Source organism: Bombus affinis, chromosome 1 (genome assembly GCF_024516045.1).
Source record: "Bombus affinis isolate iyBomAffi1 chromosome 1, iyBomAffi1.2, whole genome shotgun sequence".
Taxonomy (NCBI): domain Eukaryota; kingdom Metazoa; phylum Arthropoda; class Insecta; order Hymenoptera; family Apidae; genus Bombus; species Bombus affinis.
The window spans coordinates 6,127,550-6,151,114 of NC_066344.1; the positions used below are offsets into that span (position 1 = coordinate 6,127,550).

At 39.6% G+C, this 23,565-nt stretch overlaps 1 protein-coding gene and 1 long non-coding RNA gene across 2 annotated transcripts in view; one reads left to right on the forward strand and one right to left on the reverse strand.

Annotated features, from left to right (window-relative positions):
* LOC126920935 (uncharacterized) overlaps positions 1-14,696 on the forward strand; it is a 216,223-nt gene extending 201,527 nt beyond the window's left edge. The window contains exon 5 of the long non-coding RNA XR_007712150.1: positions 14,620-14,696. This is a non-coding gene — a long non-coding RNA (uncharacterized LOC126920935). The remainder of the gene's footprint in view (positions 1-14,619) is intronic.
* The window catches only part of LOC126920897 (protein cortex-like), a 250,975-nt gene that overhangs the window by 225,208 nt on the left and 2,202 nt on the right, over positions 1-23,565 (reverse strand). The gene's annotated exons all lie outside the window — the stretch shown is intronic.

Here is a 23,565-nt window from a genome sequence, read left to right on the forward strand (position 1 = left end):
TATAGAGTGCATGTTAACGCGTAAGAGACAAGAATGACCAAAATACCCTCTTGAATGTATCTAAAGCAAAACAGATATATACTTTATGCAATTCGATATCTTCCTCCCGAATTCTCTCAGAAAGGAATGACACAATAAGGTACTTGCCATTCAGTACCTCCACTAAAATTGTGTACGTCTTCCCTTACATATCAAGACCAGTCTCTGCAATACGTGAGGCCACTGTTAAGCAACTAACAAGTTTTTTTTTTCATTTAATTGCTAAATAACCTACAGCACGTACCATTGGAACGCTTAAGATTCTTGCAAAGAATTCGTAGCAGACGGAACACAATAACTATTTATCGTATCTTGCTAAAAAGTTGCCATTATCAAAGGATGATATAAGTACTCGGCAAATAATCGGTTTGTGACATGATGTTAAATGGTATTCATTTCCACATCTGTCGGGATGGACAGTCGTAAAGACGCGCAAAAATCTGATGGGATGAATTGAGCACGCAGGACGACGTGTCGCAGAACGAGCAACGTTACATTAGTCAAATTGCAATGCCCCGAAGAAACGTAACAATTCATTTCGCGACGTCTGTTCCCTTGGTGCGACGCGCAAGAAAGAAGAGGAGGACTGACTCGCGGAAGAACATAAGCGCGCATTCCTTAAATTCTGAAGATTCGTTCCATCCGTATTGCGAACGCCAATAATTGAACCTCGTCCCACGTCTCGTGGAGACTCGGTGCAATTTCTGAGCCGCGCTCGCCGACAAAGGGATGTATTGATTTAATAACACGCGTCATCCGTCAACGAGCAAATAAAATATCAACGTCTGTCGCCTGAACTCCTGCGTCGAATCGCGGTAAAAACCGATCGCGACCACGGTTATCCGCTGCTGCGCGATACACTACGCATTTACTCGAGAACCGCGTATTAAATCTGGTAACCGGCAACCGGACAGGCGAAATTGCTCTTTCCCCGAGTAACGATACGAAATTGCCTTAGTAAAATAGGCTTACGGCGCAACAGCGGAGGGTAACCGAAGAAAAAGAAAGGGCCATAAGAGAACGTAAAAAAGATTTCATTCAAGAAAAGCGAACGATTACGCGAGAACGAGAACAACGTCCATCGAAAGACTGACGGATGCCATCGTGTCTTTCGAGACGCGTTAAATCACTCGGGACATGCCGAGGCTCGTCTGCCTTCACGGATGGCCTACTATTTGCCTACCGTGGCACGGTAACTTTTGTAATTACCCGTTGTCCAAGTTTCCACAGATCACCGGGTAGATAGGTCTTCGGTAGCCGGACGATCGGTTTCCAGCTGCTAGGCTCCGGCCAGCTCAAAGAAGAAACTAAATTGCGCTTCGTTAAACCGCCTACTTGCCAATTTCGATCAGGGCGTACGTTTTTCTCGCGTGTTCCCTTTCTTATCGTCCCATTACATTGAAACATTATGTCGCCGCGAACCTTGAGCCGAGTGTTACCGAGAGACCGGGCCTGGCAAAAACCGGCTCGACCCATTCGATGCTGAATCATTTCGTCACTAACGGAGCCACCTATCAAAAAGTTGCTTTCGAAACGTTCGATCGCGACCAGAATGGCAGCGAGTGGAGCACCACGGAAAGATCAGCCAGGTTAATGTTTATATCGAAAGGCGAGGCTTGTCTGGTGTTACTCTAATGGCGTTTAGGATGCTGCACGCGTTTCTTGTTAAACTGTTCACAGCGTTTGCTTATTCAAAACGACCGGAGGTGGTCGACACGCGAGGATTTTCTGAAATTTCACCGATTAGCGTGAACGTGCGATGTAATTTTACAAGGCATCAAGTGGAAAGAGCAAAGTAGTTTGAAGAAATCGAATTAAATGAAATCTTGAGGACTGGTGAAAGTATTCCTTTCCAATATTCTGGCTAAGTGACAACAAAGAAAGAGACAATTACGAAGAAATGTTTGTAGTAACGAGAGCTATTTCGAGGTAGAAAGTTTGTGAATAGAGTTATATTTCAGATATTCAAGATCGCGTCGTGCGTGTGCGTCGAAAATAAAAATTACAGAGACAGGATATAACGCAAAATCTTACGTTTCTTCTCAAATAAAATTGTACCTTACGTTTCGGGACAAATTTTCAAAGTCTCATTCTTACATGAAACGTCGTACTTTCCGAATTTACATAAAAATACACATAGCGTCTACGATAAATCTCTCGTTAAAACATTGCTCTTTCTGCGTATACACAACACAATGCATCTCTCTGTAGCATATACCAACGCCATATTGTACAACGACATATTGTGAAGCGAACAATTAAAATTCTGACACCCGAGATACCTCAAAATATAAATCATTAGAAACGCGGAGCACCGTTGCAACCGATTCATCGCCCCTCGCCATTCTCACCGGCGAATGAAATCGAAAGGGTAACGTCTGATCGAAGCAACAAACGAACAACTTCGCACCCGATAAATAGACCACCGGTCCCCCACGAAGATTCTTCTCCTAATATTTTCCCAAAGCAAAATAAAAAGGGGGTTAAGAGGATCGTGTATGACACCTGGACGGAGAACGTCCGATCCGGTCGGTCCAGTTTCAAAAGCGTACAAAGATAACACGGGGCGTCGTATTGAACACGCGCGCGCTCACGTACAGCATAGATTTTCGGCTGTGGAACAAAAATAAAGACTCCTTCGTCGATTCTCGATTCGCCTGGTTCCCCTGCCATCGTATCTGGTAGCGTGGCAACGGCAGAAATAGGGGCAGGGAATCAAAGAAGTCCGCCATGATAACCCGTGACTCACCCAAACCCAAGGGAGGGATTCGAACAAAAAAAAAAAAAAAAAAAAGAAAGAAACGAAAAGAACGGGGTGGATTGAGGATCAGGGGAAAAGGAAGGAGAAGGCATGACGTTGTCGAAAGAGAAACTACCCTTGCCCGTATTCGCACGGAATCCATGCGAAATTTCGCGACCCCACTCCCGAGACAGAATAAACTCGACGAAGGGTGGCTTTTCTGCCCGCCTCCCTTGAAGCTCCGACCCTTCCTCGGAAGCTAGGGGTAGCGAAAGACGATGCTGACTGGCCATCGAGCTAGGCATCCTGAGCACCGACCCACTCCCGGATAGGTGGAAACTGGCCGGAGGATTTGGGAAAGGGTGTGGTCGAAGGTAGCGAAATTTATGCTAATCACCATGGCCTTTAAAGCCCTCGAAAAGCGCGCGGGTTAAAAAGAAGAAGGGTTCCCGTGCGTAGCCTCTCTCCTGCCAGCTCCATCGATTTTTCTCCCTTCTATGAACATCGCCCGCCACGTATCGGCCGTGATGTGTGAGTACCCGGTGGCGGTGTGGGTTGGGAACGAAAGAGAGGAGAAACGACCCCGTACGTACGCGCCAATACAGCCCCGTTTCGAAACCCATACAACGAATCGTTTCGAGCGTTCGTATACGCGGACGCACACACAGGCGCGTTGCGTGAAAGCGAGAGGGATGTGCGTGCGGAGCAAAAATATTGCGTGCGTGGCCCGGCAGTGTCGGAGCGACGAAAAACTCGGCCGGGCAAGCGACGAAAAACGTGACGCGCGACCGATCGTCTTCCGCGGCGACTCCTCCACTTTTCGGGCAGAAACTGCTCCCTCGGCCGTGTCTCGCAGTTCTGTTTCGTCTCACTGTGCTCTCGTCACCGCGTCCCGCGATTTCCTTCCCCTGGTGTTGGTGCATCTACGGAAGAGGACGGTGAAAGCCCTCGACGTTTTGTCGCCTTTGTCGAACAGAGATGGACAAGGATCTGGATACGCTGCGCATTCGCACCTGCGTCTTCGCCGCGACCAACGCGAACGCATGTGTCGATATGCCGGATGCACGTGCTGCACCGATGCTGATGAGGAGTGAGTAACGAAGCACGGGCACGGAACTTGTGTTACTCTACGATTTTTCGGACGTTTCACCATCCCGAAAGGCTTCGCGACAGACGAGATTGCATGTGTCTCGTTCACTGACCAGATTCCGGCACATCACCCGTCGAGATATTTCTGGAAATTTCGTTTCGTTTCGTTTCGTTTTGTAACCACGTTGATATCCGGTATCGCAGTTTCGTGTATCGTTTTATTAACGCTCAAAGGATTCCCGGTGATTGGCAGTGCGAATGAATTGGAGCTGATTGGTAACGAGTTTCCAGATATTTTCAGAAATAATTGACGAGTGTGTCGCTGCTTCGACCGGTTCGCCTTGATTAACACGTCTCTCGCTGTGTTTTATGCATGTATATCCGTGGATTGAATATAGCTGCAGCCTTTTTTCCTTTTTTTTTTTCTTTTTTTATTGGCATTTGTTATCAAAGTGCTTTTCCATCGTACTCGATCCTTTGACGTTCTACTGGAAACTATAATTTTCTAGTCCGTTGGCGCTCGATTATTTATTGTTTATTCGTTGCTTTGGAACGCAAAGTAATTGGTGCAAGCTTCGTAGAAATCTGTGTAACTTTTGTTGGCTACTTAACCCTACTATTTTGATTTATATTACTATAATCATATATATAATTATATGGTAATTTATAAATATCCATATGTGTACGTATACGCTTTCTACTTTACGTATTTTTCACGGTCATAAAAATAGAAGCGTGCTTCACCAAGCTCCACGCTCTCATTGATCATCGGAATCGTTCGCTTATTCAAAATGGCGTACACCCCCACTACGTCGTGCGAGTGATGTTCTATCGAGCACAGTGACACACTTCAAACGACAATTTCAATCAAAGCCAAATTAACAAAGAAGCTCTCTATGAATAAGAAACCTTATATACTATTCGCTATTCTACAATAGCAATCTAAAGGTACGACTAATTCAGATATGTAAATCACCATCTTTGTGTACAACTTTGTCACGAATTAAGAGAATTAATTAACTTTGTACCGCATAAAGAATCGTTAAGAAAGAAATTTCGAAAAATAGGACAGAAATTTAAAATGATACTACTTAAAGCGAGAGCATCAGAAACGCATAAAAATCGTACCCTCGTTATACGCTATTACTTCGAAAATTACTTGGAAAAAATGGATTCGAACGAGGATACAGAATGATCAAACGAATATTATTCGAGGGCAAGGACGAGGTTAGCGAAGAAGATGAAGACGAAGGCGAGGGCCAAGAGGACGAAGGTTGCCCGAGCACCGTCTACGCGTACGCGTGGGTGTATAGCACGCGTGCAAATAGTCGCACGCATAATGCAAGCCGCTTGTGTGGGCCAGCCGCCTCGGCATGCCTCGCATTTACAATTCAATTTATATATCAGCGGTAAGATGGTGGCCGCGAATAAATCCTCGCCGCGGCGAAAGATTCCGACGCATTTTCCTGCGTGCGTCTCGTCGACGCGGCATGGCGTCGCTTTTCTAAAATGGCAGACGCTTTGAAAGTCGCATGCATTCGCTAAGAATCGACGCTGCACGCGATAGAAAGCGATTGTGGCATTTGTATCGTTTTAGTTTCTGTGCTTTTCTCATTTTTGTTTCAATGAAAATTAAAATTTAACGAATATTTCGCAAAAATGAAATTGATTTCTTTTCTCGTGCGATTAATTTTCATTCTTTTCATACATTCGATATACATATCTCTCATAATAAAAAAATTAAATTTAATCAACGCGAGGATAAATAACTTTGAAAATGTTGGATAGTGGAATAAGATTTATTTTTTATAATTTACTTTTACTATACCTTTTCTTTTACGGTTTTTAATCAAGTAAATGAAATTGTCTTTCACACCGTATCTTTGAAGAATGAAATACAGAAAACTTTCGCAAGCATATAAAAGAACATTCGCATGATCATAGCAGGTTTAAATATTTCCTTGAATAAAACATGAGGTGTATTCATTTTCCTGAGTCATTGCATTCATATGTTAATCCGGTGATCATAAATAAGAAATAATTTTCTTCTAAAAATATTTTTAATCTAGAAGTTACATTTTCCTCACAATATATTACTATATTTATTGAAAAAGAAAAATCATAAAAAATAAATCTTGTTGTACCACTCGTATTATATTTCCCAGTCTTCGTTCCAACAAAAATTAACTCGTTCTAATATTATATCTTATTTTGCGAAATTTATAAATTTGAATAAAAAGCATCGAAAGTTTCTAGTTTTTCGCCTAAACCACGTATATTTTGAGCCACAGTACGAACAAAGAATCAGACAATTATATTCGCATCAGTGCCTAATATTATTAAACGTTAAACATTTGAGAAATGCAAATTAATCTTATAAGTTTTTTACTCAATACCTTTGTTGTTTTGTCACAAACTAACGAAGCTTAACCTGGGATACAACATTATTATCATTGATGTTAACAAACATATACAATAACAAGGGATAAGCTAAGTCTGTAACTAGAATATTTAATTTATTCGACTGCAAAAAGCCAAGCGAGTTGCACGATATACAAGATACTTATTTACACGGAATCATGGAAAGTGTCTTAAAACATAGGCGACGTTAACGTAAGTTATGGTTACGACTTTAAAATGAGGCTCGTTTCCTTGTTACGGCTATGATTTATAATTTTCTAACTATCATTCTCTGGTTCTTCAACGATCGCAGTAAATTGTCCGTCCTCGTTACTCTAACTACATTTTTTACGTCGTTACGCTGTTATTTTTAATGTATAAAACCGCGACAAGATAGGCTATGAATAACATTGAACTAAAGTATCTTCACTGGCATAAAAATATCGCAAAGTAAGATATTCTACTTAAAAGCTGTCGTCAAAAGTAAAATGAAAATTACAGCGAAACATTACACTTTCGTACACTTTCTCTCTACTAGAAATTTAAACAATTGGAGATCGAATGTAGCGAATATTAAAAGAAAGAAATTCCGAAAATAATACTTCCGACTATTTTGCACGCCACTTAATTCGTTTGTAATCATATTCCAATACAAGTATGATATTACCAACATTATGTTAACGATAAAAGTCGCGATACTTGTATCTTAACAAGTGGCTTCCATTGGAATATCTCATATTAATAACTTGAAACTACAATTACGCCAGCGTAAGCAACCATTATCTTCGTGAAAAAATTCTCGTTAATAACGTACCGGACCTGCAAGCAGAAATTCCATTTTCTCGATTCCCGGCCGAAAGATCAGAAAACGCGTACGCGTACACCAAAGAAACTTCCAATAAATATTAATCACGCTATTAGAAGCCTGATCGATTCCGGGGAGAATCGAATCATCCGGGTTCAAGACGATCGTCAAAGCGATTCCAAAGGAACGATCGCGTCTCACCTTTCGTTTGGCGAGTATATTACCCGATGAGCGATCGATCGGATCGAGCGATCGTAGAAACGTTTCATGGATCCGTTTTCTCACGCAGATAAAATCTGGTGGCGCGATGCTCTCGGTACGGGCGATGGGTAGCCAAGTAAATGCGCACGTACACCGTGTCGCAATTATTACTTGAAATAAGTTAATTAATAATTGATTCGTAGCCGTGGCCTCGCCTGGCGGTTTCAATGATCGAAAATTAATAATAGACTGCTTAGATGAAAGTTAGTAGTACCAGAACTCACTACGTGGAATTGTAATTGTGCCAATCGCTCACGGAAAAGCATACAACGATCGTTGAGTTGATTTTTATTATGTTCACTTTTCAGTCGTACAGTGGTTCATTAAAGTATTCGAGTGCTTATGGAAACCTTTTACGAATATGTCATGTGCGTTATACGAAACATTTTGAAATTTCATCTATACTTTAACGAGATTCGACAATCACGATTATGTTGGTAGAGTTTGAAAGAAATCCGAAAATGTACACAGAAGCTACAAGATATTCGATGCAACTACATATTTCGCAGGGACCACAAAAGTATTTAAAGAGTCAATTATCGTTACATCAATAAATCTGAAATATTCAGTGGAACCATCTTTAACATTTATATGTTTAAAATGATTACTCATACTGTATGCTAATTTTTTACTAATTATATATTTGCAAGAAATATTTTGTAACTTCTGTGTACACTCTCAGATTGATTGCAAATTTTACCTATCATAACAGATGTGTTTCAGTGACAATAAAATTTTTTAATGTTTTATATAACACATACACACCATAGGAAGATCTTCCACTGTATATTATGTAGACATGAAAAAAAATAATTTTTAAGAAGAAAGAAAATTTCGAGGAAAGGTTCAACGTTTTGTCGTATATTTCTAGTCAAAGGATGCGATAATGTTGCGAATGATCTGTCATAAGGTTGCGTTTATTATTTCGGGTACGGGTTAAACAACCTTTTAATCTCTTGATTTGCCAATTAAGCCACAGTATTTGCAATATTGCAGCGTGTTAAATGGTAATACTCGGTGGTTGGTCTTTATAATATGCACACCAATGTGGTACGATAATGGCGTCATATACAAGGAGTTATAACTCGTTTACTCGCGGTATGAAGTATAATATACGACCTCTAACAAACATTATGTATTAATATCTAATATATGAAACTCCCTAGCAAGGTATATTATTTGCCTAAAGTCATTCTTTATCACGACTAGCTATTCTATCTGGTAAAATAAGAAATTACACGACGTAACGTATTAGTTTTCCTAAGATTTTACGAAACTTTCCTCTATCGATGTTCCCTATCTAAATGAACGCTTTCTCTTTATTTCATGTTTCGAACGTATCCCACTGATTGCATTGTAGTTTTAGGTTTAGGATTTACTTTTTATTGGTATCTCCTCTTCTGTTTGACAACTAAGTGATTGTGGATTTTGTCATTAGGTGGTATTGACAAAATCCGCAATCACTTAGTTGCCAACCAAATATATCGAAAGAATAGATATTTGAAGCAAATCTTTTTTTTTGCATTTTAAAACTGCAAGCAATTGCTTGGTCGATTGCTATGCTTGTTATCGTTTATTACATATAACATTACGATGCTATATTCTTTATGATCTGTACTAAGTCGCGTAAGTAGAAATATAAGTTTTATTTATAACAATACCTTAAGAATTTGTAAAAAGTGACAAAGGAGAAAAATAACCACACGATATAGCATTGTCGAGTTTACATGTTTATCGTAATAAGAGTGAAGATAAATTGCAAATTGATATATTTTCGTTGAGAGTTTCAAAGCAATTTCAATTTTATCACGATAGGTGTATAGAGTAGAAAATTTCACATTTCGGAATGTAGAAACGCGTTCAGAGAAGACAGTGGTGAGAATATGCACAATTTCAGGTGACTCATATAGCACATAATAAAAGCATATTATAAACGTCAAATTTTGTAAAATTATTTAGATTTATAATGATGTAAGTGTATTTTTTAATATAATGATTTTCTAATATAGCGATTAGTATACTGAATTCTTCGTCAATACAGTAATATTCTATCAGGCAACTCTTTTTACTTATGAATCACTCAAACTCGTTTAACATATGTATAACACATGTATAGATGATCTGAAAATATTCATAATCTATACGACTTGGCACTTATGACTAAAATAGAAAATATTATTGCGTATTGATGATTAGCACACGTTGTTAAATTTTTCTCGCATTTAACGTGTAACGTACATATGTATGTCTATATATACGTGTATACAGAAATACATATAGTATCGCGTACGCGATTTTTCACTTCCAATGGCATCTACACGTGTACGATATAAATGTTACAATCGTAAAACGAACAAACTAAAAGCGAAGAAACAAATCTCGAAAAGAAACTCAAGCTCCATCTTGCTTACACCTGTACGATAAATTTGCACATCCCCGCGTCGTTGCATCAATGTGTGTCCGAAACGAGGTCCGAAACAATACAGGCGCGCATGATCAAACACGTCCCACGTAATAATCGCGATGTCCGTCGAGACTGTCCGATCGAAGCGAGCGGCTCTTTCTGCTTGTCCGCTCCCTTTTCGTCCCGAACGTCCAGTGGTTACCGACATTCAGATCTGTCGGAAGCATTTAACGACTGTCCGTTCAGCTTATTCACGTAGCTGGACGCCAGAAGTGTTTCAACGGCGGCACCTACTCATCCACTGCGATTTTATGTACACCACGATCTAACGAGTGTGCCGGAAGTCCGCGGACCACGGACTACGCCACTTCTTCGAAGGTGAAATACCAGTGCACGCGTATAATACACGTGCACACACGCATACATATATATACATACATACGTAGACATATACATATAGATATACTTGTACATGTACGAGCAGAAGGAAAAGATGAAGGAACGAAGGAAAAAGGTTGAAATCTCGACCAGCGCAAAGCTAAGATTCGCACCCTTGGATCCCTAAATTACAACTGCTTCTAGCACGTGAACTGCTCATTACTATAATACATTAATTACAGTCTGTATACATTGCACCGTACTCGAATCGAGCGTTCCTTCGTTCTTCTGTTGAACGTCTTCAAGCTTTTCCTGCTGCCCGATGCCATATGGCGTCATTAAGTTTTAGAGGCTGCTTCCATGATATTTAACGCGTAATGATAGTAAGCAGCATCATAATTGTTAATTTCCGGAATGTCTGAGAGAGCGCCCCAGGCTTTCGATAAACTATCTCTGCCCCTCTCTTTCTTTTCTTCAGTTTTTCCCTTTTCTTTCTGTTTCTCTTTCTCCCTGGTTCCCGGGCGTTAGCCGGTCGAGTATAATGCTCGATCCGGCAGATAAAACTCAGGTGAGGAATAAGTGAGTTCCTCGCTCGGCTGGAGATTTGATTTGGATAACGGCTGGATTTATGCGAAGGCTCGAGGGACTGTCGTTCGCGGCATTTTTTAGTCAGGCCGAAAGCTAAGTTGCGCTACAACCTCGCGAGCTTACGTGGCCACGTTCGAGGATCGTTAACGTTAGATACATCCTTCTCGTTGAATCATTCGGATATAGTAGTAGCTGCTTCATCCAGAAAACAATCATAATACCAAGGTTTCTTATCGAAATACGTACAATTTTCAATGAAAAGTCAGCTTGAAATCTATCAACTTGAAAGAAGCGAAAGATATAAAAATTTTCCAACATCAAACTGGCATGTGAATGTTTGAATAACGAAAGAAACGTCTGAAATTTTCATTCGCGAAGCTTGTTTCGTGAGATCTATAGAAATTATACGGTCCATTTAGGGGTAGAATTGTTAACAAGGTGCGCATTCACGAGAAAAATTTCAGCGAATTCCAGAATGAGATATCCAAGACAGAAGCAGATGAAACGGCGAAATGAATTTGCCCGGAGGCCTCGGTCATTTGCCAAAGAGTAATTTCCGGTACATGCGCCACAACCTGACCGCCATCGGATTTTAACGATTCCCAATTAGTCTCGTTGCTTCGCAACTAATTACGAATGAGCCGTGACTCGACACAGTAAATGTGAATCTATTGCTCGATAAACGTGGCTAGCCTGGTAGCATGACAATCGTACAAAGCATAAAACGCCTAAGCCTGATTCATGATTGGAGTTTACGGCAGAGGTTGCGCACATCTTTTTCCTCTTTCCGATCTGTATCTTCTGCGCGCGTACACATATCACGCGTATGTGCGTTTAATCCACGATAGTCACGTTTCGCGATTAAACTAATCGCGATCAGGAATCTCCGACGTGATGAAAAATGAGAATTAAACATCGAGCAGAGATTTCATTACGAAGAAAATTGAGAATTCGTCCAGCAAAATTTGAAACAACAATCTTCTTTTACGTTCGAGCTTCGTAATCATACCACGTGTTGCAATTTCTTCTTCTGAACGATGTTCAACGTTGCAGCAAGAAACTTTGAAGATGAAAGAAATCGAGATGAACAAACGCAGCAAGTTCAAACAGCATTAAGAAGATCGAATGAAATGCAAAACAAGTGTGAATGAGACTCACGGCATTAAGAAAGGGAGACTCGAAAAAGATCGTAAGTGTTCTCCAACAAAAAGCGCAAACGCTCGAGCTGTCGAGATTCCCACATAAAAGATCCAATGGTTTTTTACTAATGTGCCGTGTGCACACATGGAAATATTATTTTCTACGATTTCAGTTACCCACGCTGTCTTTTCTACCATGTTGCAACAAAGAAAGCATCGAGCCTGGCTCAAATATACCAAGGGTTGCACACGTTCAGAAACCCGATTAGAATTCAGCTGATGGTGGGGGTTACTACTTGTCTGAATCTCGTTAATAAGCTAGTCAGGACGTTTTCCCCTCGTGCAACGAGCTTGCTCTACCTTCGTGGATCCCGTTTTCGTTATGGCGTCTAGCACGGCACCTTAGCTCGCACGATGTTCATTTGCTATGTGCTTACTGTCCAACTCGACCACTTAAATCACCCCGTATTCCTACTTACTTCTCAGTTGTTGCGTCTGGAGAAGGAGAAGGGTGCAAGAAAAGGTGGTTGATCCGAGGAATGTCTCGTACAACGAGCACGTTTAATACGATCTTTAGCAGCACCCTTTCTTCCTACCTGTACCTGAATCGATCTCATTGTGCACGGATTGCGTCATTTTCGCGTAAACCGAATTGTTCCCCTCCCTGAGACGAATCTCGATTATAAGATAGACTACTAAAACAAGAGTAAAATACATAACGTAGTTTTTACGAGAAAAGCAATCCCCGGCTCGGTTACTTTTATTCTCCTTTCAGCGCGATCTATCGATACGGACGCGGTGCACCACGATCCATGACGAAAGCGAAGCAACGAAACACCAGGCGGCAATGGAATCCGAGCAATCGCGAAAGATCTAATTAACCAGCTCGATAATAGTCGCGAGATATGCGCCGATGAAGTGCACGGGTGCACGGCTCGAGACGTTCTTATCGAGCACGAGTAACAATAAATAACAGCTCGAGAGCGGTGAGATTAAACCGAGCTCTCGGATTAATTGCCCGACGAAGTGGCAATGCACGATCTAGTCGAGTAGTTGCAACAGCGAGGAAAGTGTCAATGACAGGGCACACAGCTAGCTCTGAAAACACGCTCGAGAGAGATCGTTGCTCGACTGGTAACGAAAAGAACCGATTATTAATTCGACGATCGCTGGATCGACCGGTATGTACGAGCCACGAATCCCACGAGGTGCTAAATGGTCCACGAACACAGATTGCGCAAACGGTAATTCCCAAGTCGAGATACGCTTTCAGCGTAACGAAGAAACGCCCCCCGAAATCTACCATTACCTGTCTCTTGCACACCATGTGCAACGGACTATTCGTAACGAATCGAATCGTACGTATCTCTGTAATCTGTTTAAAGGACAAGATCCTTCGGAGCGCTTGCACCGTGGAACACGGTGCTCGTACTTTTCGCAAAAAGTTAGCCGGCACGCAAAATGGGTTAGGGTGAATTATAATAGGTCCGTTCTTGCTGAACACGCGAATTTCCGTTAGCTCGTATAAATATCAGCTAGTACCTACGTGAACTCGTTTCAGACAAGTTGTCGAATCGTTGTATCTGTAAATCGTACGGACATAGACAGCTCCGTGAATAACGTTTTTGCCATGTTATAAGACAGACACGCCGGTGGTCGGTCAGTTATTACTTATAGCGTATAATGTAATAAATAATCGCGCTGGCAGCCAACTGGTGACATTATAATTACGCGGCATTTCGATGATATATACGCGCGGAAGAAAGGAGTTGCTCGCGAAACTGACTCAACGTTAATTTACATTTGTTCGAATATAGGCCTGTGCGCGTACTTTCAGTCAGATTGCAGTGCATCGAGGTTAAATCGGTAGATTACACTACCGTACTAATACCGTGGGGCAGATGCAAATGGTACAGTAACGTCTGTCGGTTTGCTGTTTCGTTGTGTAATAGAATTTCGTAGCATTTGGTCGATTCCTCGTTTTATTAGAAGCACGCGATTCTTAGATTTCCCTCGTCGAAAACAATTTCAATTGGATTAACTTCTGACATTGTACGATATAATCTATTCTCTAAAATATTTGCTGACGTTCTTTAATAACTCACACTATTTCATTCGAATATTCATTCACATCGTCGTCACGAAGAATCTCAATTGCACCATTTTCTGATGTTCTATGATATATAGTCGCTACGGAAAGTATTTGCATACCGTTATATTCGCTGGAGCATTAAAGTAGCGATCAATTAGGTCCAAATTTATCAAACTTCGTATCATTTAGTTTCATGCGAGTACAAAAATGCGATACTGTGAAAACGAAATATACAGCTTGAGGAAAAACGCTTTATTGGAAAATAAGGATATGTGCCAATACATTTTGTAATGACTGCATTTTGTGAAATATTTCCTGCCGTTTTCAAACAATTCGCGCTTTTTGGATCAATAGTATTCATATACATAGGGTAAATATTAAAATGCAAAATTGAGATCGCACGTAGCACGTGACCCTGTTGTAATTCTTGACTTCTCGTGTTTGAATCGCGTTTGAATCCTCTAACATAAGAAATTTGTTAGCGACAGAAAAGTACAATAAGACCGATTGAAGCGACCGAAAGAACACATCAGGGTTAAAAATGCAAACGTGAAACGACTTGTAAGAAGCGCCGACGTTCTACCATAGTGGTTAAAGAACACTAACATATGTACATAGTTTACGATCTCCAACGACTACAGAAAAATTATTCACCACTAAACTGCTTAATACTTTTCGTTACAGAGGAACGCTGACAAATACAAGGAGGGTAACAATACAAATACGATGAAACGACGAGCTCTCCGACTCCGCCAGTCCAGTTTTGGGCGTTGCGCCGTGCAAAGGGACCAGTAAAAGCTGAGGGTGATTTGGGCCTTAGTGGTCCTGTGGTGGCTGTGTATGAATCCTACTGGCCTGCTAAGTCCCAAGTAATCCTCAGCGCGCGCAGCAATAAACGAGTGCATAACCGCGCAGTTTCGACGATGAATCGTCAGCTTATTTTTGCCAAATAAAGTAACATCGCGTCGTGTCGAACATAGAGTTTCGAGATCGTTAAACTAATTGCACGTGAACTCGCGCCGCGGGTGGCTTTTTATTGCCTCATCGGCGAAAACAGACAAGATTTCGTGGCAAGCACATTTTTATTCAGTTGATTCTTTTTTTCTTTGTGAAACTGTAACCATCCAAGTACGTGACTCGTTAAGTTTGGTGATTTACGTCCTTTAAATCGGCCCATTAATGCTTAATGGGATACCACGAGAGAAGGACTCGCAAAGGTATGGCGTATCGATTTACGTGCAAGCTTTTAACGTAGTTAATGAAAATCGATTTAAGAAAGTGTTGACCGGGAACGGAGGACGGCGCACAATGGCCTTATTCATCACGGCAAATCTGTCAGGATCGATGCAGCGTAAAGTAGAAAAAAAAAGGAAGTAATCGACGGTCGATTTAATCATCGTGATACGGCGGGCGTTCGGGATACCCAACATAACGTCGATGCGTGTTACAGAAGCTTGGAATTTTAAGTGGCTCCCGGGAGGCGTCACGACACGACCAGGGTGTGAGTAAGTTAATTACAAGTCTGTCATATTCCTTACATATTTATCGTCTTTCTAATAACATTAATATCGGCCGGTTGCAGTACCGGTAGATTATTCTAGATCGGTATCGGTTCGCAATAATTCGCAGCGAACCTTGGCTGGCGACGTTCGCGGAAAAAGCGACAGCGATCTGAACGCGAAACGCCTGAAATTATTGCAATACACGGTGTTAACGGTTATTAAACGGAAAACCGAGACAGCACAAGGCGTGAAATCATCGGAGCTAGCGGTATCCGAATATTAAATACTTCCTGACGAACCGATGATCGTTTATTATCGCGAGCGAACGTTTCCTTCGCGGAATATCTTTTGTATCCAAAAGGCAAATTGGCCTGCTCGAAAATTTATTTGACGCTGCTTACCTTTCTGCGTACCTTTCTTCGTGCAGCATGAGATCGTTCGAGAGGATTCTTAAGTGCTCTAGTTAGTCGGCAACCACCCGCTATGCGACCGATGTTCGAGCATATGCTGCATCGCTCGAGTAAGCTGCTCTTCGCGAACCGGGTACTATTCTTGTTGCCGATCCGAACGATGCTATGCAGAAGGACTTTTTTAAATCCCGCTGACGACCATGCAACAAGCATTGTGTTTTAACGGGCATACAAATTTAATCGTCCTCCCGCGGCCGGGATACGAAAGCCGAATACCGAGTTCGATGCAAAGCAAGCGTCGCGTCGGTTCTTCGTGTTCGACAAATTGTTACTAAAAGCCGTTCGAACGGGATGATCGTAAAACACTCGCGGAATATATTGGAGACCGGAGAGATCGAGTGGAAATGAATGCAAACGAACGTGGGATAGAGTGGCGATGAAAAGGGGTATCGGAGCTTGTTGGTGAAACGAACGAACAGGACGTGGGAAAGAAGAGCTAAAATTGGCGAGAAAAAGAGTGAATTCTCGCGTGGCTTTTAAGGCTACTCGTAGGTGAAAACGGCTCGAGCTTGTTTTACTTTATTTATCAAAACTTAGTCGTGTTTCTTGAACGCACTAACACTGATACTCGTAGACTTACCTAACTTCTGAAATATTTCCAAATGTAACAAATTCTTCTTTTATAGATGTGTGTCTTTAAATTTATCGTCACTGATCATTAACTGGTCGTATTAAGATTGCATTTCAGTAGAAATGTACTGTATACTTATTGTTACAGTTTGAGATTTACATCGCGATTTCGTAAACTTTTAAATCGATGCAGGAAATCGATCATCCAGCTTTAATATATTCACACATATTGCATATTGTATAATACAAAATTTACGTTTCTTTCTATGTATAGATTGAACTTATCGAATAGCTATCTATTCAAAGAAAATAATATTACAAACGCTATAAAGATAATCGACCTTGATCAAGCGAAAACTACTGATTCTTATCAATTGAACGAGATTCTTATGCGAACTTTTTAAGAATTTTAAATAGTAATGCAAATAACGTTGCATTTCGATTCTATAAAAATACATGATTGATCATAACTAATCATAAATAACTAAAACGTAAATGTGATACGTTACATCTAAGATACTTCAATACGTTACCAAAAAAATTGTATAAATGCAACGCTATTTTCAAAACAATGCTCGACCTTAATGTTTAAAGATCTTTCGGCAAAAATATATGCAAATATATGCATTCTCAAGCTATTATCAAATTCACTACAAAATATGATTAACTTCAACGATTCTTCGATAGCGCATTGTGATCGTAACACAAAGCTATCAAGAGATTTAACTAGCTAATAAAAACAAGATTCTCGTTCTCCGTGGAATCTCAATGATCGTCTTAAATCAAATTCAGACAGGGTGAAACGGTAGAATTTTTAATCAGGGAACTAACTAAAATTCCAACCAGATTTTACTGCAAATAACGAATATTTCGTATCTAGTCGTAATACCAGAGACGTATGAAATCGAGCTATAATAATTACAATTGCTGTGCTGCCTCGAGTATTCCCCTTTTCGCTTATCGAAACGCATAGCTTGCGTTATACAGCCACGAATACGAATTTATTAACATCTGGCAGAGATACGACCTTATTTAAATGCACGCGCGCATTTATGCACCGCGTAGAAATATACGAGGATGAAGATCCATTCTCGCACCTTCTTCTTCTTCTTCTTCGTTCTTCTTGTCCTCGACCTGCACCGAGTGCACACGCCCAACCGTCGACCAAGTCTCTCGACTACCGCGTAAGAAACCTAAGCTAACATGAAACTTGTATCTATAGACCGTCTAAGGAGAGTAATGTGAAATTACACGAACGTTACGGAGAAAAAAATATGATAAGTACAATTTTGTTGATTCTCTGATATTAATATTATTCAATGGTTGATAGGGTATACTTTAATGTAATATAGTTGAAAAGAAGAATAACCTATTAGGGTGCAAAGATATACAGTGGCTATAAAAGTATTCGTACATCACCATTGTATTTATGATAGCATTTACATATTAATTAATTTGATCCAAGTATATTACATATCATGTAATGTGGTTTTCATGGTATCAAATAAAGTTGATATCTACTATGAAAATGAAATGTAAAATCTGACAAAAAAAGAGACTCTTCACTGAAAAACGGGGATATGCGCTAATGCCTTTTGTGGTCACTGTAAGCCTCTTAACAACAAATTCACGCGAAGAAAACTAATGGCATACCCTATATCTAAAACATGATAACAGATACTTTTAAAATCGATATGATTTCATGTGAATTGAAATCAATCAATATCCTTAAGATTTTCTATATTTAGATTCGTATAGTCTAGTTAGATTGCATAAGAAACGTAGTAAGTAAGTGTTGCTTCTAATTAATAATTGTAATTGTTAATTTGTTCACGTTAGTACGATTCTCATACCGTTATTACAAATCAACCAAAGCACCCGGATATTTTTAACATAGCTATGTACATAACTTAACAATACACGGCTGATTTACATAAAGTGAATGTGTTAAAAATTAAACGACATTAAAACGCGTAATTTACATACGCCGAAGTGTAAAGAAAAATGTTAATCACATAAATGGCGCGTCTACGTTTTAGAGACTCGTCAACGTTAAAACGAGTAATAACGTAGCAACCTCCGAAGGATACTAAACCAACTCCTTTTCCTAGCAACGAATCGATGAAACTTCGCGTACGTATACGTAACACAATGAAAGTCAACTATTATTGCGGTGTCTACCGAAAAAAATTTCCCTAACATGCCTATTATAGCAAGGACCTTAATAGCCCATGGAAGTCTGAACGTAATTCTATAAAGGAGCCGACCTCGTAAAACTGCGAAAAATTTCTAGCTGTTAATACGGAATTATCGTCGACTCTATAATAACACGTAGCGCGGTTGGCAGGATGTGAATTTCAAACAGAGTCCACAAGAACTTCATCTGTATGCGGAGATACGGGGCATCTTTTTCTACGCGGCCTGCTTTTAACCAAGATATATGATACGATGATAACGACGTTTGCAAATCATACTGCTTGTAAAATAACCACCGAGGAAATGGATAATAAAGAAACAGCTTGTACGAAAGTTTCGAGTGCTCTTCGGTGGAAAAAAGCACCTTACGAAAGCTTCGAACGTCGTTCAGAGAAATATACGTGACGAAAATGAAACACTGTAGTGGTGTCAGTCGAAGTGTAGCGGCACAAGAATCAAAGGACGACGCGAATTGAGAATGATTCATGTTGTTTTGTTTCGAAGCATTGATAGCCTGGACGCATGAAACATAAGGACAAATAAACTCCAGGCAAAACAATGTCGCCGCTACATGCAATCGCCGAATGAAGACGAATTTGAATTTTCCGACTCTCCCCCGATCAGTATAAATAAATGGACGCGATCGCGAGCAAGAGAGTATCGATCAGTATCGTAGAGTATCGTACAGTATCTACAGAGTATCTACGAGCATCGCGAGTATCTAACATTACCTACAATATCTTCGAGTGTCTATCGAGTTACGCGACGAGTATTTGCGAGTATTTCTTCCGTTATCTTATTTTGCGATTTATACTTCGTACTAATGACTCACGTATACGGCTGTATATTAATTTATTATTTTAAATATGTTCGATGGTTACAACAACGAGCAATCTCGTCATTAAACCTCACGTATCAACATCCTCTTCACATAAACATCTACAGAAGTATATGTATATATATTTCGACATCCTGCGAATTCACAATGTGTCAATGAAGAGTTACGGGGCGCCACGGCGCTTTCAACTGCTATTATACATTTTCGAGATAAGATGTTAATTTTACAGGTCGACAATACGAGAAGGTATACCGATATCGTCCTACCGTCTGGATTATTCTCTTCGACCAAACCGCTATTGTTTAACGGAAACGTATATCTCCATTGTCACCGTCAGTCTTAGAAAGAACACTTCTTCGGCGGTCTTTGCGATGAAAAACTACGAACGAAGATATGCAGGGGACAGGATCGACTGTGCGTAATAGAAATGGCTAAGGTATGAATAGAAGAACACGTGAGTAATTGCAATGATTGATTTTAATTGATTTTACGAAGCGTCGTGAACGCAAATTTCGTAGTATTGTTCTGGGAAAATTTGAAACAAAAGATCTATTGGGTTGGCAACTAAGTAATTGCGGATTTTGTCATTAGATGGTACTGACAAAATCCGCAATCACTTAGTTGCCAACCCAATATTTGTGGAAAATATTAAAGAACAAACGTTTCAATTGGAAAAGAAATTTGTTTTGTCCTAATAATGCATAGTCGCAAGAAAATAATATTTGATAAATCTGCATGCTAATTGTGAATTATTACCTTATCTGTCTCTAGATTTACTTTCATGTATCTTGAGCAATATAAGACTCTATGAAGCTTTTTAGCGCAGTAGATGTAGCTGCACATGAATCGGGAGAGACTCATATTATTGTGCCTTGGAATACTAACGTTGTTTCGGTTTTCTAGGTTCAAAAGTAAACGAGCTCCGGACAAAATATTATTGCCATTATTTGTAATCGTCAACCGGAGTTACATTTGTGCTTTGTATAATAACAACTGTAGTTACAAATAGACGAACGTGCAGTCTAAGACAGTTCAATAATAGAGTAACTAACGAGTAGAGGATGTAGCGGCACTCGTCAGTAAAATTCATAACGGTTTCCGTCCAGTGAATCCGCTACACAAAAACCGTGTTTACAAATAGATGAGTTTATTATAGATCCGACAACCTTAGGCGGTTACCGAAGATTGATCAAAATCCGTCGTTTTCGTCGTGATCGTATGCCCCCGAGTCGACTACCCGAAAAGTCAAAATTCACAAACAAGGTCGAGAGTTCAGCGTCCGTTGGGATCTTTCGAGAACATCTTCGAAATTAAAATCCCAACGCCTTTTCTCAACTCCGACGGTTATAAATATAGCGAACAGGGTAGCGAGGCAACCTTTGTTATCGAGTGACACGAGCAGTAGCAGCTAAGTTGATACTTCCCTTGCGCCGATATATTCGTAATCACGAGTCAAGCCAGCAGTTGTGCTATACGACTAGTGTACACGTAGGGTATACTTTAATAAAATATAGTTAAATATACTCTAGTGTCTTTAAACCTAAATCGCCTACATACACCTCAAGGAGTTGAATTGTTTCGAGCGAGCGACGATTACGATCAGTGTACGCTATTTCTGTACTTGTACTCACAGTGATTTTAATATATCGACTATTACAATTTTAAAACTCATCTCTTTATTAAACGAATCGACACGTTTAATAGCCACCTCGAACTGGATTTAAAGAAACCGAATTTTAATAATATTTTATATAACTAAGTATTTTGAAATCATACAAGTCTTCCATGAGAAAAATTGAAAAGTTACTGAAAACTGCTAATGATATGTTATTCGTTAAAAAATATGATTAATAGACACGAGGTTCCACTCTGTAGCGCTTTAAAATTACATATCTACATGTACAGACGTACGAAATTATTTGTGATGGTGATTTGATATTTATCCCACGCGAAAAAACTGAAATATTAAAAATTGTTCGGACTTATCACAACTTGACTGGTTACGACAACCCCAAGGACTCGAGAAATGAGATATATAATAAGAAAATGTTGACTTTCGGCTGACATAATTAATTTTAATAATCTAAGAGCAGAACTTCGCGCCTATTTACCACTTGTACGTTTCGACGTTTCCCTAACAGTCACTCATGCAAGTTATCTTTCTACGAACGATTGATTACTTGTCAGACTGATCGACAGAGCAGAAAGTGACAAGTCGAAACTGTCCCACGCCGAGCGTGCAACTCCTACCCTGGTCGAAAAGAAACTCTCGTCCGGATAGAAACGGTATTACGTAGGGGAACGAAGTCGTATCATTGTACGATGCAGTGCTGCCGGGCACAGTAAATCTCATGGTCTATAGAACTCGAAGAAATCATTACAGTGCAGTGGGACGCAGTATATTGCTGTTAATATAGCGCAGCACGCCCTTTTAAGCTTCGCTCCGTGCAGAGAGATATATACAGGGTGATCTCGTAGCGAGCTTAGAACTTGGCCAATAGAAGTTGAAAGGCTTCCATACCAGAGGCCCGAGGAAGTGGAAATTGAATGTGATTTGTTGAAGATATTGCTTTTGTAACATATCGTGCGTCTGATATTGAACTTTTAATCAATTTGGTTCTAAATCAGTTTGAAACTGGTGATTACTAAATTTTAATAATGTATAGAAATATATTCACCTAATAATAATTGATATTGCGGTAAGTAAACTATATCGCTGTGTATATTGCGATGGTTTATTATTATTTATTATTTTTGATACATTGCGTGATTTAAAAGAAGATCAAATAATTTAGAGGCAAATGTTCGCCAACACTGGTCAAGATAAAAATGAGGTTCCAAGTTATCTTCTTACATCAAGTTGTAAGAAGAAAATATTCTGCGTAATGATATTCAAGATAAATTAAATGATTAGTTAGTAATATATAAGAATAATAAAAAGGTGAATAAATAATGCAAATAACCAACTAACACGACACATTATGGTAATATGTTTATATACAAACAACTAATATCGTAAAAAGCGTTGATTATGTTTCCATTAGATTTAATTTCCAATAGACATTAAACCGTCTTCGATTGTTCGATCTTTTCTTTATACATTTACTTTATTGCTTTATTCAACGTAAGTTTGCGAAGAATTGGGCTGATATTAGAAGATTTTTTAACATACTGTAGAAATATAAATAATATAGAAATTAGTATAAAAGGTGAAAACTTTATCTCGAATATTTAATAAAAATTCGAAAGATACTGTGCTATAATCACGATAATATCTAATCCAGAATTTCTTTGCAGTAAAGTTACGTATCTATGATACGTGATACTTTCTGAAGCAAAAGGTGGTAGGAGAATGTCGATCGATTCAAGATACAGTCAGTATACAAAACACAAAGAAAGAAGAACTGTAAAGTGCGAAGATTCTCGCAAATGCCCGAGGTGTCGACGAAGAGAGAAGCGTAAAATCGCAATAAATCAATGTTAATGGCGCTATAGCTAGATGCTGCGAATCAGGCAACGAACAAAACATCCCGTCGTAACCGTGGATCTTCCGCGCTATCGATGCATTAATAATATTTAGTGCCGGAAGTAAGTATCGCAAAGAATATCATAGAACGCCTCTATTCAGCATATCGTGTTCAATATTCGTTAAAAGTATGATGTCTCGCGAGAAGACTTTAAGGCCTCGAATATTTTATGTTGAAAAAGTTTGTTTTTTTAATGCTACGCATGGAATATTTCATCGTATTTTAAGTACGATTTTTAGTGCCTTGGTACATCTACAATATATTTAATAGCCCAATGTAGTAATAAAAACTGCACAAAAATGGAATTTACTGGATTCGATGCTGCGAAGAATGTTTTATATTTATTCAATTCTAAGCAGCAGTGTAAAGTAGGAAGTTTGGAAAAGCTTGTTAACCTTGTTGTTTTCTTGTCATTTGCCTTGTCATTTAAAAGTAGATCGTTAAAAAATTAAAACCGCTAAAAGATAATATGCATGTTTTCTTATACGAATTTATGCTGAAGTTATTTTTCAAGTATTAGACACTTA